General features: G+C 45.1%; 4 non-coding genes and 1 pseudogene across 4 annotated transcripts; all 5 read right to left on the reverse strand.

The window, feature by feature from the left end:
- Positions 1-7,172: 7,172 nt before the first annotated feature.
- LOC142720517 (U2 spliceosomal RNA) lies at positions 7,173-7,361 on the reverse strand. The gene has a single exon (XR_012873298.1). It is a non-coding gene; the product is annotated as a U2 spliceosomal RNA (small nuclear RNA).
- Positions 7,362-8,686: 1,325 nt separating this feature from the next.
- On the reverse strand, positions 8,687-8,797 carry LOC142720474 (U2 spliceosomal RNA; annotated as a pseudogene).
- Positions 8,798-10,035: 1,238 nt separating this feature from the next.
- On the reverse strand, positions 10,036-10,226 carry LOC142720513 (U2 spliceosomal RNA). Its single transcript, XR_012873295.1, has one exon. It is a non-coding gene; the product is annotated as a U2 spliceosomal RNA (small nuclear RNA).
- Positions 10,227-11,464: 1,238 nt separating this feature from the next.
- LOC142720488 (U2 spliceosomal RNA) lies at positions 11,465-11,655 on the reverse strand. The gene has a single exon (XR_012873269.1). It is a non-coding gene; the product is annotated as a U2 spliceosomal RNA (small nuclear RNA).
- A 1,234-nt stretch (positions 11,656-12,889) lies between these two features.
- Positions 12,890-13,077, reverse strand: LOC142720528 (U2 spliceosomal RNA). Its single transcript, XR_012873305.1, has one exon. It is a non-coding gene; the product is annotated as a U2 spliceosomal RNA (small nuclear RNA).
- Between the last annotated feature and the right edge of the window lie 2,862 nt (positions 13,078-15,939).

The raw sequence follows: 15,939 nt of genomic DNA on the forward strand, positions 1-15,939 counted from the left end.
TATGACTTACGGTTCAAGAATTAGCCTCAGAAACAGTGGTTCTGAACATGCTGCTAATAGCTCGCCTGGGAAACATCCAGAGAAGTCCAATATAGTGTTTTTTAGACTGGCTGCCACGAGCTGAAACGAATGCAACCAAAAGCGAGCGTCTGTGACTTACGGTTCAAGAGTTATTCACAGAAACATGGTTCTGAACTTTGCTGCCAGCCGCGAAATTGAAAGTAACCAAGATCGAGCGTCTAGGATTTACTTGTGAATAGCTCGCCTGGGAAACATCCAGAGAAGTCAAAGACAGTGCTTCTATACTAATTGCCAGGCGCTGAGACGAATGCCGCCAAGATCAAGCGTCTAAGACTTACGGTTCAAGAATTAGCCTCAGAAACAGTGGGAAACAGTGCTTCTATACTAATTGCCAGGCGCTGAGACGAATGCCGCCAAGATCGAGCGTCTATGACTTACGGTTCAAGAATTAGCCTCAGAAACAGTGGTTCTGAACATGCTGCCAATAGCTCGACTGGGAAACATCCAGAGAAGTCCAAGATAGTGTTTTTTTTAGACTGGCTGCCACGAGCTGAAACGAATGCAACCAAGAGCGAGCGTCTGTGACTTACGGTTCAAGAGTTATTCACAGAAACATGGTTCTGAACTTTGCTGCAAGCCGCGAAAGCAAAAGTAACCAAGATCGAGCGTCTAGGATTTACTTGTCAATAGCTCGCCTGGGAAACATCCAGAGAAGTCAAAGACAGTGCTTCTATACTAATTGCCAGGCGCTGAGACGAATGCCGCCAAGATCGAGCGTCTAAGACTTACGGTTCAAGAATTAGCCTCAGAAACACTGGGAAACAGTGTTTCTATACTAATTGCCAGGCGCTGAGACGAATGCCGCCAAGATCGAGCTTCTATGACTTACGGTTCAAGAATTAGCCTCAGAAACAGTGGTTCTGAACATGCTGCCAATAGCTCACCTGGGAAACATCCAGAGAAGTCCAAGATAGTGTTTTTTAGACTGGCTGCCACGAGCTGAAACGAATGCAGCCAAGAGCGAGCGTCTATTACTTACGGTTCAAGAGTTATTCACAGAAACATGGTTCTGAACTTTGCTGCCAGCTGCGAAAGCGAAAATAACCAAGATCGAGCGTCTAGGATTTACTTGTCAATAGCTCGCATGGGAAACATCCAGTGAAGTCAAAGACAGTGCTTCTATACTAATTGCCAGGCGCTGAGACGAATGCCGCCAAGATCGAGCGTCTATGACTTACGGTTCAAGAATTAGCCTCAGAAACAGTGGTTCTGAACATGCTGCCAATAGCTCGCCTGGGAAACATCCAGAGAAGTCCAATATAGTGTTTTTTAGACTGGCTGCCACGAGCTGAAACGAATGCAACCAGGAGCGAGCGTCTGTGACTTACGGTTCAAGAGTTATTCACAGAAACATGGTTCTGAACTTTGCTGCCAGCCGCGAAAGCGAAAGTAACCAAGATCGAGCGTCTAGGATTTACTTGTGAATAGCTCGCCTGGGAAACATCCAGAGAAGTCAAAGACAGTGCTTCTATACTAATTGCCAGGCGCTGAGAGGAATGCCGCCAAGATCGAGCGTCTATGACTTACGGTTCAAGAATTAGCCTCAGAAACAGTGGTTCTGAACATGCTGCTAATAGCTCGCCTGGGAAACATCCAGAGAAGTCCAATATAGTGTTTTTTAGACTGGCTGCCACGAGCTGAAACGAATGCAACCAAGAGCGAGCGTCTGTAGCTTACGGTTAAAGAGTTATTCACAGAAACATGGTTCTGAACTTTGCTGCCAGCCGCGAAAGCGAAAGTAAACAAGATCGAGCGTCTAGGATTTACTTGTGAATAGCTCGCCTGGGAAACATCCAGAGAAGTCAAAGACAGTGCTTCTATACTAATTGCCAGGCGCTGAGACGAATGCCGCCAAGATCAAGCGTCTAAGACTTACGGTTCAAGAATTAGCCTCAGAAACAGTGGGAAACAGTGCCTCTATACTAATTGCCAGGCGCTGAGACGAATGCCGCCAAGATCGAGCGTCTATTACTTACGGTTCAAGAGTTATTCACAGAAACATGGTTCTGAACTTTGCTGCCAGCCGCGAAAGCGAAAATAACCAAGATCGAGCGTCTAGGATTTACTTGTCAATAGCTCGCCTGGGAAACATCCAGTGAAGTCAAAGACAGTGCTTATATACTAATTGCCAGGCGCTGAGACGAATGCAGCCAAGATCGAGCGTCTATGACTTACGGTTCAAGAATTAGCCTCAGAAACAGTGGTTCTGAACATGCTGCCAATAGCTCGCCTGGGAAACATCCAGAGAAGTCCAAGATAGTGTTTTTTAGACTGGCTGCCACGAGCTGAAACGAATGCAGCCAAGAGCAAGCGTCTGTGACTTACGGTTCAAGAGTTATTCACAGAAACATGGTTCTGAACTTTGCTGCCAGCTGCGAAAGCGAAAATAACCAAGATCGAGCGTCTAGGATTTACTTGTCAATAGCTCGCATGGGAAACATCCAGTGAAGTCAAAGACAGTGCTTCTATACTAATTGCCAGGCGCTGAGACGAATGCCGCCAAGATCGAGCGTCTATGACTTACGGTTCAAGAATTAGCCTCAGAAACAGTGGTTCTGAACATGCTGCCAATAGCTCGCCTGGGAAACATCCAGAGAAGTCCAATATAGTGTTTTTTAGACTGGCTGCCACGAGCTGAAACGAATGCAACCAGGAGCGAGCGTCTGTGACTTACGGTTCAAGAGTTATTCACAGAAACATGGTTCTGAACTTTGCTGCCAGCCGCGAAAGCGAAAGTAACCAAGATCGAGCGTCTAGGATTTACTTGTGAATAGCTCGCCTGGGAAACATCCAGAGAAGTCAAAGACAGTGCTTCTATACTAATTGCCAGGCGCTGAGAGGAATGCCGCCAAGATCGAGCGTCTATGACTTACGGTTCAAGAATTAGCCTCAGAAACAGTGGTTCTGAACATGCTGCTAATAGCTCGCCTGGGAAACATCCAGAGAAGTCCAATATAGTGTTTTTTAGACTGGCTGCCACGAGCTGAAACGAACGCAACCAAGAGCGAGCGTCTGTGACTTACGGTTCAAGAGTTATTCACAGAAACATGGTTCTGAACTTTGCTGCCAGCCGCGAAAGCGAAAGTAACCAAGATCGAGCGTCTAGGATTTACTTGTGAATAGCTCGCCTGGGAAACATCCAGAGAAGTCAAAGACAGTGCTTCTATACTAATTGCCAGGCGCTGAGACGAATGCCGCCAAGATCAAGCGTCTAAGACTTATGGTTCAAGAATTAGCCTCAGAAACAGTGGGAAACAGTGCCTCTATACTAATTGCCAGGCGCTGAGACGAATGCCGCCAAGATCGAGCGTCTATTACTTACGGTTCAAGAGTTATTCACAGAAACATGGTTCTGAACTTTGCTGCCAGCCGCGATAGCGAAAATAACCAAGATCGAGCGTCTAGGATTTACTTGTCAATAGCTCGCCTGGGAAACATCCAGTGAAGTCAAAGACAGTGCTTATATACTAATTGCCAGGCGCTGAGACGAATGCAGCCAAGATCGAGCGTCTATGACTTACGGTTCAAGAATTAGCCTCAGAAACAGTGGTTCTGAACATGCTGCCAATAGCTCGCCTGGGAAACATCCAGAGAAGTCCAAGATAGTGTTTTTTAGACTGGCTGCCACGAGCTGAAACGAATGCAGCCAAGAGCGAGCGTCTGTGACTTACGGTTCAAGAGTTATTCACAGAAACATGGTTCTGAACTTTGCTGCCAGCCGCGAAAGCGAAAATAACCAAGATCGAGCGTCTAGGATTTACTTGTCAATAGCTCGCCTGGGAAACATCCAGAGAAGTCAAAGACAGTGCTTCTATACTAATTGCCAGGCGCTGAGACGAATGCCGCCAAGATCGAGCGTCTATGACTTACGGTTCAAGAATTAGCCTCAGAAACAGTGGTTCTGAACATGCTGCCAATAGCTCGACTGGGAAACATCCAGAGAAGTCCAAGATAGTGTTTTTTTTAGACTGGCTGCCACGAGCTGAAACGAATGCAACCAAGAGCGAGCGTCTGTGACTTACGGTTCAAGAGTTATTCACAGAAACATGGTTCTGAACGTTGCTGCAAGCCGCGAAAGCAAAAGTAACCAAGATCGAGCGTCTAGGATTTACTTGTCAATAGCTCGCCTGGGAAACATCCAGAGAAGTCAAAGACAGTGCTTCTATACTAATTGCCAGGCGCTGAGACGAATGCCGCCAAGATCGAGCGTCTAAGACTTACGGTTCAAGAATTAGCCTCAGAAACACTGGGAAACAGTGTTTCTATACTAATTGCCAGGCGCTGAGACGAATGCCGCCAAGATCGAGCGTCTATGACTTACGGTTCAAGAATTAGCCTCAGAAACAGTGGTTCTGAACATGCTGCCAATAGCTCGCCTGGGAAACATCCAGAGAAGTCCAATATAGTGTTTTTTAGACTGGCTGCCACGAGCTGAAACGAATGCAACCAGGAGCGAGCGTCTGTGACTTACGGTTCAAGAGTTATTCACAGAAACATGGTTCTGAACTTTGCTGCCAGCCGCGAAAGCGAAAGTAACCAAGATCGAGCGTCTAGGATTTACTTGTGAATAGCTCGCCTGGGAAACATCCAGAGAAGTCAAAGACAGTGCTTCTATACTAATTGCCAGGCGCTGAGACGAATGCCGCCAAGATCGAGCGTCTATGACTTACGGTTCAAGAATTAGCCTCAGAAACAGTGGTTCTGAACATGCTGCTAATAGCTCGCCTGGGAAACATCCAGAGAAGTCCAATATAGTGTTTTTTAGACTGGCTGCCACGAGCTGAAACGAACGCAACCAAGAGCGAGCGTCTGTGACTTACGGTTCAAGAGTTATTCACAGAAACATGGTTCTGAACTTTGCTGCCAGACGCGAAAGCGAAAGTAACCAAGATCGAGCGTCTAGGATTTACTTGTGAATAGCTCGCCTGGGAAACATCCAGAGAAGTCAAAGACAGTGCTTCTATACTAATTGCCAGGCGCTGAGAGGAATGCCGCCAAGATCGAGCGTCTATGACTTACGGTTCAAGAATTAGCCTCAGAAACAGTGGTTCTGAACATGCTGCTAATAGCTCGCCTGGGAAACATCCAGAGAAGTCCAATATAGTGTTTTTTAGACTGGCTGCCACGAGCTGAAATGAATGCAACCAAGAGCGAGCGTCTGTGACTTACGGTTAAAGAGTTATTCACAGAAACATGGTTCTGAACTTTGCTGCCAGCCGCGAAAGCGAAAGTAACCAAGATCGAGCGTCTAGGATTTACTTGTGAATAGCTCGCCTGGGAAACATCCAGAGAAGTCAAAGACAGTGCTTCTATACTAATTGCCAGGCGCTGAGACAAATGCCGCCAAGATCAAGCGTCTAAGACTTACGGTTCAAGAATTAGCCTCAGAAACAGTGGGAAACAGTGCTTCTATACTAATTGCCAGGCGCTGAGACGAATGCCGCCAAGATCGAGCGTCTATGACTTAAGGTTCAAGAATTAGCCTCAGAAACAGTGGTTCTGAACATGCTGCCAATAGCTCGACTGGGAAACATCCAGAGAAGTCCAAGATAGTGTTTTTTAGACTGGCTGCCACGAGCTGAAACGAATGCAACCAAGAGCGAGCGTCTGTGACTTACGGTTCAATAGTTATTCACAGAAACATGGTTCTGAACTTTGCTGCCAGCCGCGAAAGCGAAAGTAACCAAGGTCGAGCGTCTAGGATTTACTTGTCAATAGCTCGCCTGGGAAACATCCAGAGAAGTCAAATACAGTGCTTCTATACTAATTGCCAGGCGCTGAGACGAATGCCGCCAAGATCGAGCGTCTAAGACTTACGGTTCAAGAATTAGCCTCAGAAACAGTGGGAAACAGTGCTTCTATACTAATTGCCAGGCGCTGAGACGAATGCCGCCAAGATCGAGCGTCTATTACTTACGGTTCAAGAGTTATTCACAGAAACATGGTTCTGAACTTTGCTGCCAGCCGCGAAAGCGAAAATAACCAAGATCGAGCGTCTTGGATTTACTTGTGAATAGCTCGCCTGGGAAACATCCAGAGAAGTCAAAGACAGTGCTTCTATACTAATTGCCAGGCGCTGAGACGAATGCCGCCAAGATCGAGCGTCTATGACTTACGGTTCAAGAATTAGCCTCAGAAACAGTGGTTCTGAACATGCTGCTAATAGCTCGCCTGGGAAACATCCAGAGAAGTCCAATATAGTGTTTTTTAGACTGGCTGCCACGAGCTGAAACGAATGCAACCAAGAGCGAGCGTCTGTGACTTACGGTTCAAGAGTTATTCACAGAAACATGGTTCTGAACTTTGCTGCCAGCCGCGAAAGCGAAAGTAACCAAGATCGAGCGTCTAGGATTTACTTGTGAATAGCTCGCCTGGGAAACATCCAGAGAAGTCAAAGACAGTGCTTTTATACTAATTGCCAGGCGCTGAGACGAATGCCGCCAAGATCAAGCGTCTAAGACTTACGGTTCAAGAATTAGCCTCAGAAACAGTGGGAAACAGTGCTTCTATACTAATTGCCAGGCGCTGAGACGAATGCCGCCAAGATCGAGCGTCTATGACTTACGGTTCAAGAATTAGCCTCAGAAACAGTGGTTCTGAACATGCTGCTAAGAGCAAGGCTTTGTTGCAACTGCAATTCTTACTCCTTCTTGAGATGTAGGGACGACAGTACATTCCATCACATCCATCTAGTGTACACAGGTAGGTCCATTGTGGCGGGCGGGCGGCTTTAATGGCTGTTTGCTGTTCCCCTACTCCACTCCACTATTTGACTGTGGTGCTGCATCAATCAGTGGCTGGCTCAGGTGCAGCTCTTTAACTTACCTAAAAGGGAGGGCGGAGAGAAGACAAGGAAGGTGAATGAGCTGTTCCAATGTGAAATGCCGGAAACACAGACACACAGACGACACAAAACAAGAGGTGGCAATGTATTCATTAATTGCATTTAATCAATTAGCTCATTATCACTCATGCATTGTCCAACAGGTGTTGAAATAATGGGATTAAAAGGGGAGATCCCTTCAGAAAGACAGAAACAATGGCAAACACAAAAAACACTTTTGGAATCTGATTTTAGTCAACACATAAGGAAAGGGTGCACCGGTCCTGGAAATACTGCAATACCAGGTCAATGCGTGGAGTGGACAGAGCAAGCTCTATTTCCATCTCCCTGTTCTAAAAATCCATTTAATATATGGTCCCCAGATAGGGGACGTATCAGATATTAAACTGATAAGAACAGATTTTTTTTTTTTTTTTTTTTTTTAAAAAACAAATATAATTTTTATTTCTCTCTTTTTTTTTTTTTTTTTAAAGTAAAATTAATAAAACAAACCGTTTCTTACAGCGATTACACCAAGCATATCCACAAGATGTTCTCGAAGATCTTGACCGTCCCATTCCAAATTTACAATACATGCCAACCAGGTTGGCACTTTATATCTCTCCAGAAAATCTGGTATATTCCCTCTTAAACAGGTTCGTACCCGCCTCCGAACCTTCTCAAAATTAATTTTATCTCTTAATCCCTCCACGTCTTTTACTAGTTTATCTCTTTCTGCTCTATCTTCATCTGAAACTACATTTTGTTCCACAATTTTCCTCCTTTTTGTTTCATCACTTTTTTTAACCTCAACACTTTTCCCCGCTCCTCCCTTTTTCTGTGGTTTATCCTCTTTTTGTGGGGTAACTTTCTCTTCCTTTCTTTTAACGGTCTTTTTACTCTCCTCCTTTGCTTCACTTTTACTTTTTTTTGGACAATTTTTAAACACATGCCCTTCTTCTCTACACATGTTGCACACTTTGCCCTTCTCACAATCATTATACTTATGACCTTCCTTAAAACATTTTGTACAAATTATTTTTCCACAATTCTCCTTCTCATGCCCATACTCTTTACAATTGTGGCAAAAAATCCCCATTCCAAAAAAATAGAGATTCCCACTTGCACTGCCAATTTTAAAGCGTGCTGGAGGAAGCAATAAGTTTCCAGCCTCTCCAACTGCCTTAAACTTACACAGGAATTTCCATTTACCTGTCCAGAATCCAAAGGGATTAAATACCTTACCCTTCTCCACCACCTCCTCACAGAACTTAGTGAGAAAGCATATTATATCGTCTTTACACACATAGGGTGAAAACATTTTAACAATGACCAACTTTTTGCTAGGAGCAAAGTGCGGTGTTACAATCACACCAACCAGTCTTGGATCCTGCTTCTTCTTCTTCTTTAAAGTGTCCAGAAAATCCAGATAAATGTCCTCTGTACAAAAAGTGACATCGAAAATTCCTCTTCTTGGATAGTCCATTACAGACAATATCCATTGTCTCTCCAGCTGGAAAAGATCAAGCAAGAGTACCTTCGTTAGGAACTCCAAGTCCCTGCTTTGTCCTCCAGATTCCTCCATCGTAAAACGAACAGCATTCCGAGTACGCATGTAGTCAGGGACTTCCTCCATCCTGCCGCAACAAAAGCCAACGATATCCAAAGAAATCCAAAGATAGTACCTTCAGCACCTAGATGCCAGGCAAGTGATCGCTCCCCGTTGCCCTGGACTAATCCTCCTCCCCAATAGCAGCAGAGGGGTGAAGTCTCTCCTAAGAGAAACGATCCCCCCAGGCCAAGGAAAAGGGTACCAGGGCACCTCCTGACCAAGAAACAAGGCAATACCCTAAAGTACTACACTTGATCTTAGCCAAAAGGCCGAGAAGCGATAACCCGAACGGGCCGCGCGTTGCCCGAGCCTGCCCGATACTGCTGTTCAGCCCTTGCAGCGATTCAGCCTACTTCTAGGCAATTCCATGGGGCCCTGCAGGCTCACACACTCACAGCTACACGGGAGGTGAATAAAGGCCGGAGAGGAAGCCAGACAGGATTTGCTTCTTTTGCTTGCACCACAATGCAGTGCTGAAAGAGGAGGAATCTACATAAAAACGCCTTCCTGGCAACGCCCAAATGCCCTGCTGCCATGCAGATAAACACTGGCAGCGGCAGCAAGTGCATGCCCACAGCCACCCCTTGTTCCTTCACACCTTGTATCAGCTGTAATCCAGTCCAGTCCAGTGCTGCCTGCTGAGCAGCACTGACCAACACTGCCTGGGCCCAGGCTTTTATCTCTGAGGCCCCATTATGATGTCAGAAAGCTGGCTCTGGCTCCTCAGGGCTCCACTATGACACGTGCAAAGTTCCGTCTGAACTTTATATAAGACGGTGCGGCTCAGTCAGTCACTCAGTGTTGCCTGAGAGGGCAACACTGCAACAGCCGGCCACCAGGCTGTCTTTTTTTGCACAGCTAGTTGCCTCCAGGAGGCCACAAGAGGGAGACAAGGGACTGCAAAATGGAAAATAAGCATCCACCAACTTTACAGACAACTTCTCCTTGCTCCTACAACCTCCATCCTTGCACAGTTTGTTATTCTTCTAGGTAACATAGTAACAAATCCAAATTGCTGCTCTCTTTGTAGGCAAGCAAGGCTTTGTTGCAACTGCAATTCTTACTCCTTCTTGAAATGTAGGGACGACAGTACATTCCATCACATCCATCTAGTGTACACAGGTAGGTCCATTGTGGCGGGCGGGCGGGCGGGCGGCTTTAATGGCTGTTTGCTGTTCCCCTACTCCACTCCACTATTTGACTGTGGTGCTGCATCAATCAGTGGCTGGCTCAGGTGCAGCTCTTTAACTTACCTAAAAGGGAGGGCGGAGAGAAGACAAGGAAGGTGAATGAGCTGTTCCAATGTGAAATGCCGGAAACACAGACACACAGACGACACAAAACAAGAGGTGGCAATGTATTCATTAATTGCATTTAATCAATTAGCTCATTATCACTCATGCATTGTCCAACAGGTGTTGAAATAATGGGATTAAAAGGGGAGATCCCTTCAGAAAGACAGAAACAATGGCAAACACAAAAAACACTTTTGGAATCTGATTTTAGTCAACACATAAGGAAAGGGTGCACCGGTCCTGGAAATACTGCAATACCAGGTCAATGCGTGGAGTGGACAGAGCAAGCTCTATTTCCATCTCTCTGTTCTAAAAATCCATTTAATATATGGTCCCCAGATAGGGGACGTATCAGATATTAAACTGATAAGAACAGATACTACACTTGATCTTAGCCAAAAGGCAGAGAAGCGATAACCCGAACGGGCCGCGCGTTGCCCGAGCCTGCCCGATACTGCTGTTCAGCCCTTGCAGCGATTCAGCCTACTTCTAGGCAATTCCATGGGGCCCTGCAGGCTCACACACTCACAGCTACACGGGAGGTGAATAAAGGCCGGAGAGGAAGCCAGACAGGATTTGCTTCTTTTGCTTGCACCACAATGCAGTGCTGAAAGAGGAGGAATCTACATAAAAACGCCTTCCTGGCAACGCCCAAATGCCCTGCTGCCATGCAGATAAACACTGGCAGCGGCAGCCAGTGCATGCCCACAGCCACCCCTTGTTCCTTCACACCTTGTATCAGCTGTAATCCAGTCCAGTCCAGTGCTGCCTGCTGAGCAGCACTGACCAACACTGCCTGGGCCCAGGCTTTTATCTCTGAGGCCCCATTATGATGTCAGAAAGCTGGCTCTGGCTCCTCAGGGCTCCACTATGACACGTGCAAAGTTCCGTCTGAACTTTATATAAGACGGCGCGGCTCAGTCAGTCACTCAGTGTTGCCTGAGAGGGCAACACTGCAACAGCCGGCCGCCAGGCTGTCTTTTTTTGCACAGCTAGTTGCCTCCAGGAGGCCACAAGAGGGAGACAAGGGACTGCAAAATGGAAAATAAGCATCCACCAACTTTACAGACAACTTCTCCTTGCTCCTACAACCTCCATCCTTGCACAGTTTGTTATTCTTCTAGGTAACATAGTAACAAATCCAAATTGCTGCTCTCTTTGTAGGCAAGCAAGGCTTTGTTGCAACTGCAATTCTTACTCCTTCTTGAAATGTAGGGACGACAGTACATTCCATCACATCCATCTAGTGTACACAGGTAGGTCCATTGTGGCGGGCGGGCGGGCGGGCGGCTTTAATGGCTGTTTGCTGTTCCCCTACTCCACTCCACTATTTGACTGTGGTGCTGCATCAATCAGTGGCTGGCTCAGCTGCAGCTCTTTAACTTACCTAAAAGGGAGGGCGGAGAGAAGACAAGGAAGGTGAATGAGCTGTTCCAATGTGAAATGCCGGAAACACAGACACACAGACGACACAAAACAAGAGGTGGCAATGTATTCATTAATTGCATTTAATCAATTAGCTCATTATCACTCATGCATTGTCCAACAGGTGTTGAAATAATGGGATTAAAAGGGGAGATCCCTTCAGAAAAACAGAAACAATGGCAAACACAAAAAACACTTTTGGAATCTGATTTTAGTCAACACATAAGGAAAGGGTGCACCGGTCCTGGAAATACTGCAATACCAGGTCAATGCGTGGAGTGGACAGAGCAAGCTCTATTTCCATCTCCCTGTTCTAAAAATCCATTTAATATATGGTCCCCAGATAGGGGACGTATCAGATATTAAACTGATAAGAACAGATACTACACTTGATCTTAGCCAAAAGGCCGAGAAGCGATAACCCGAACGGGCCGCGCGTTGCCCGAGCCTGCCCGATACTGCTGTTCAGCCCTTGCAGCGATTCAGCCTACTTCTAGGCAATTCCATGGGGCCCTGCAGGCTCACACACTCACAGCTACACGGGAGGTGAATAAAGGCCGGAGAGGAAGCCAGACAGGATTTGCTTCTTTTGCTTGCACCACAATGCAGTGCTGAAAGAGGAGGAATCTACATAAAAACGCCTTCCTGGCAACGCCCAAATGCCCTGCTGCCATGCAGATAAACACTGGCAGCGGCAGCCAGTGCATGCCCACAGCCACCCCTTGTTCCTTCACACCTTGTATCATCTGTAATCCAGTCCAGTCCAGTGCTGCCTGCTGAGCAGCACTGACCAACACTGCCTGGGCCCAGGCTTTTATCTCTGAGGCCCCATTATGATGTCAGAAAGCTGGCTCTGGCTCCTCAGGGCTCCACTATGACACGTGCAAAGTTCCGTCTGAACTTTATATAAGACGGTGCGGCTCAGTCAGTCACTCAGTGTTGCCTGAGAGGGCAACACTGCAACAGCCGGCCGCCAGGCTGTCTTTTTTTGCACAGCTAGTTGCCTCCAGGAGGCCACAAGAGGGAGACAAGGGACTGCAAAATGGAAAATAAGCATCCACCAACTTTACAGACAACTTCTCCTTGCTCCTACAACCTCCATCCTTGCACAGTTTGTTATTCTTCTAGGTAACATAGTAACAAATCCAAATTGCTGCTCTCTTTGTAGGCAAGCAAGGCTTTGTTGCAACTGCAATTCTTACTCCTTCTTGCAATGTAGGGACGACAGTACATTCCATCACATCCATCTAGTGTACACAGGTAGGTCCATTGTGGCGGGCGGGCGGGCGGCTTTAATGGCTGTTTGCTGTTCCCCTACTCCACTCCACTATTTGACTGTGGTGCTGCATCAATCAGTGACTGGCTCAGGTGCAGCTCTTTAACTTACCTAAAAGGGAGGGCGGAGAGAAGACAAGGAAGGTGAATGAGCTGTTCCAATGTGAAATGCCGGAAACACAGACACACAGACGACACAAAACAAGAGGTGGCAATGTATTCATTAATTGCATTTAATCAATTAGCTCATTATCACTCATGCATTGTCCAACAGGTGTTGAAATAATGGGATTAAAAGGGGAGATCCCTTCAGAAAGACAGAAACAATGGCAAACACAAAAAACACTTTTGGAATCTGATTTTAGTCAACACATAAGGAAAGGGTGCACCGGTCCTGGAAATACTGCAATACCAGGTCAATGCGTGGAGTGGACAGAGCAAGCTCTATTTCCATCTCCCTGTTCTAAAAATCCATTTAATATATGGTCCCCAGATAGGGGACGTATCAGATATTAAACTGATAAGAACAGATTTTTTTTTTTTTTTTTTTTTTTTTTTAAAACCTTCAGGTTTGGATTGATTATTTTTAAAAACACTCGTTCATATCCTGTCGATACTTACTATCAGTATCCAAGACATTCTGAACGATTCCATCCAATCATCATCAGGCTTTTTCATTTTAGTTTTTTAAATTTTCATATAACACAAAGCAAATACAGAAACAATATCAAAAATTCCACCCCTCCACTACACTCTCACCATATACCTCCACTTCAAAACCTTCCAAATCCCTTCTGCATCCACCTCCCCCAACCTTTCCTTATCTACCAAATACACTGTATACATCCTATCCAATACCATTCTCAAACATCCTTCCACAGTTACATCTTTCTTTCTAAACACATACAAGTTCCTAACATCCCACAAAACCTCTTTTATAATTGCTAACATGACAAATAATACCCTTTGATTTTTCTGACTTACCCTCGCAAGCCCAAACAAAACTATTTCCATACATAACCTATTAATCCCAACCAACTCCTTAAGTAACGGACCCATACCCCTCCAAACTCCCTGTGCCACCCCACAATTCCAAAACAGATGAACTATACTTTCACTCCCACCACAATTCTCTCTCGGACACAAATCACTCCTCACAACTCCACGATTTTTCTGAAACTCTCTAACTGACAATCCACCATGCAAACTCTGCCATACAATCTCTCTCTGTCTATTTGTAATACCATCTGTCCTCAACCCCTTCCACACCTTACCAACACACTGACCTCTCACCATATTTATATTACATTGGACTTCCATATCTTTTATACACTTAAACACACTCTTCTTATCTTTCAAACATTCTTTCTTCACCGCTGTCAATCCAAACTTCCTCATAAAATTCTCAATAAACTCATACCATTTAGGACTCACAAACGCATACGGCTTCCTTAAATCTCTTTTCATCCATCCTATTTTCCCTAACACCTTCCCACCCAAAAATCTCACCATGCATGCAAATTTCCAATCACCTCCCAGCATCCTCTTCACTGCAAACATCGCATTCACCCCTAAATACACTTCAATATTAGGAAAATTCATACCCCCATTCACCCAGTCCTTCAACACAGTCTCTCTTTTCACTCTCTCCATTGTTGTTCCCCAAAAAAACACAAACACAATTCTATTCAATTTCCTTACAACCATATACCCCGGAGGAAACACCACAGCAAGATACAGAAAAATCGGCAAAATCACACTTTTTATCACCATTATCTTTCCTTCAAACGTCAACTCTCTCAAACTCCAAAATCTCAACTTCCTACTCACTCTTTTCTCCACATCTACCCAACTCTCACTTCCATCCAATTTTTCATCCATTTTAACCCCCAAAATTTGAATTGCTCCGTCCACTCTTTTCACACCCAAGTCCTCATTCATACCTGAACTTCCAAACCTCTTATACTCACTTTTCTTCCAATTTACCCTAAAAGCTGACGCACCACAAAACAAAGACACCAATAATTTCGCCCTCCTCAAAACTGCAAAAGAATCACACAGCACACACACATCGTCCATATACGCCAACACTTTCAGCTCTTTCCCACCACTCCCTGGAATCTGCACTCCTCTCATACACTTATCCTTCCTAATCATCTCTAATAATGGTTCTAAAGCACACACAAAGACTATAGGGGACAAAGGGCATCCCTGTCTTACACCCGAACACACCTTCACTTCTTCGCTCACCCATCCGTTTATCAAAACCTTACTGCCCACACCCTTATACAACATCCTCACCATATTCACAAACTCTCCAGGAAACCCCATCCTCACCAACACTTTAAACAGAAAATCATGCGACAACCTATCAAACGCTTTTTCAAAATCAATAGACAACACACTAACCTCTTGCTTTCTCTCCCTTGCATCCCACAACACATCTCTCAACAAACAAAGATTCTCCCCAATCCTTCTCCCAGGAATTCCACACACTTGATCCTCCCCAATCACCTGATCGATCACATCTCTCATTCTATTGGCAATCATTTTAGCAAAAATCTTATAATCCACATTCAACAAAGTTATAGGTCTCCAATTCCTTACATCCTTCTCATCCCCTTTCTTATAAATCAGCACAACCACTCCACTCTTCATACTCTCCGCCAATCTACACTTTTCCCGCATAAAAACATATATCTCAATCATATCTAGCTTAATCACATCCCACATTCTCTTATAAAACTCCACTGGCAACCCATCCTCTCCCGGTGTTCTATTCACTGACATGCTTTCAATAGCTGATTTAACCTCTTCCTCCCCAACTCCTCTCATCAGCCTATCACACTCCATTCTCTCCACCTGCTTCTCAATCACAGCCACCACCTCAGACTCCAAATCTCTATCACACTCCTTTACTGCATACAATTCTCTGTAAAACTCTTCAACCACTCCTAACACCACTTTCCCTTTTACCACATTCCCATCCTTATCATACACACATACCAAATCCTCTTTCTTCCCAATCACTTTTTTAAAAAAATATCTTGAACATTTCTCATTCTTTTCTAACTTATCCAATCTTGCTTGATACATAATTTCCTTACCCTTTTTCACCATCCATTCTTTCATATTCTTCTTAACTTCCTCAATCTTCTCATCCACCTCCCAACCATTCTTCTTCAAACTTCTCAAAAACCCCAATCTTTTATACAAGCACTCATACTTTCTCCTTCTACCAGCCGCTCTTCTATAACCAGCTTTCTTAAAATATACTTTTGTCTTTTCCTTCACCCAATCCCACCACTCCAACACATCTACAAACTCTTTCTTCCTTCTACACCAACTCCCATACAAATGAACATATTTCCCATACACCTCCTCATCTTCTAACAAATTAACATTTAATTTCCATAAACCCCTCCCAC

Source organism: Rhinoderma darwinii, unplaced genomic scaffold (genome assembly GCF_050947455.1).
Source record: "Rhinoderma darwinii isolate aRhiDar2 unplaced genomic scaffold, aRhiDar2.hap1 Scaffold_499, whole genome shotgun sequence".
NCBI classification, from domain to species: Eukaryota; Metazoa; Chordata; class Amphibia; order Anura; family Rhinodermatidae; genus Rhinoderma; species Rhinoderma darwinii.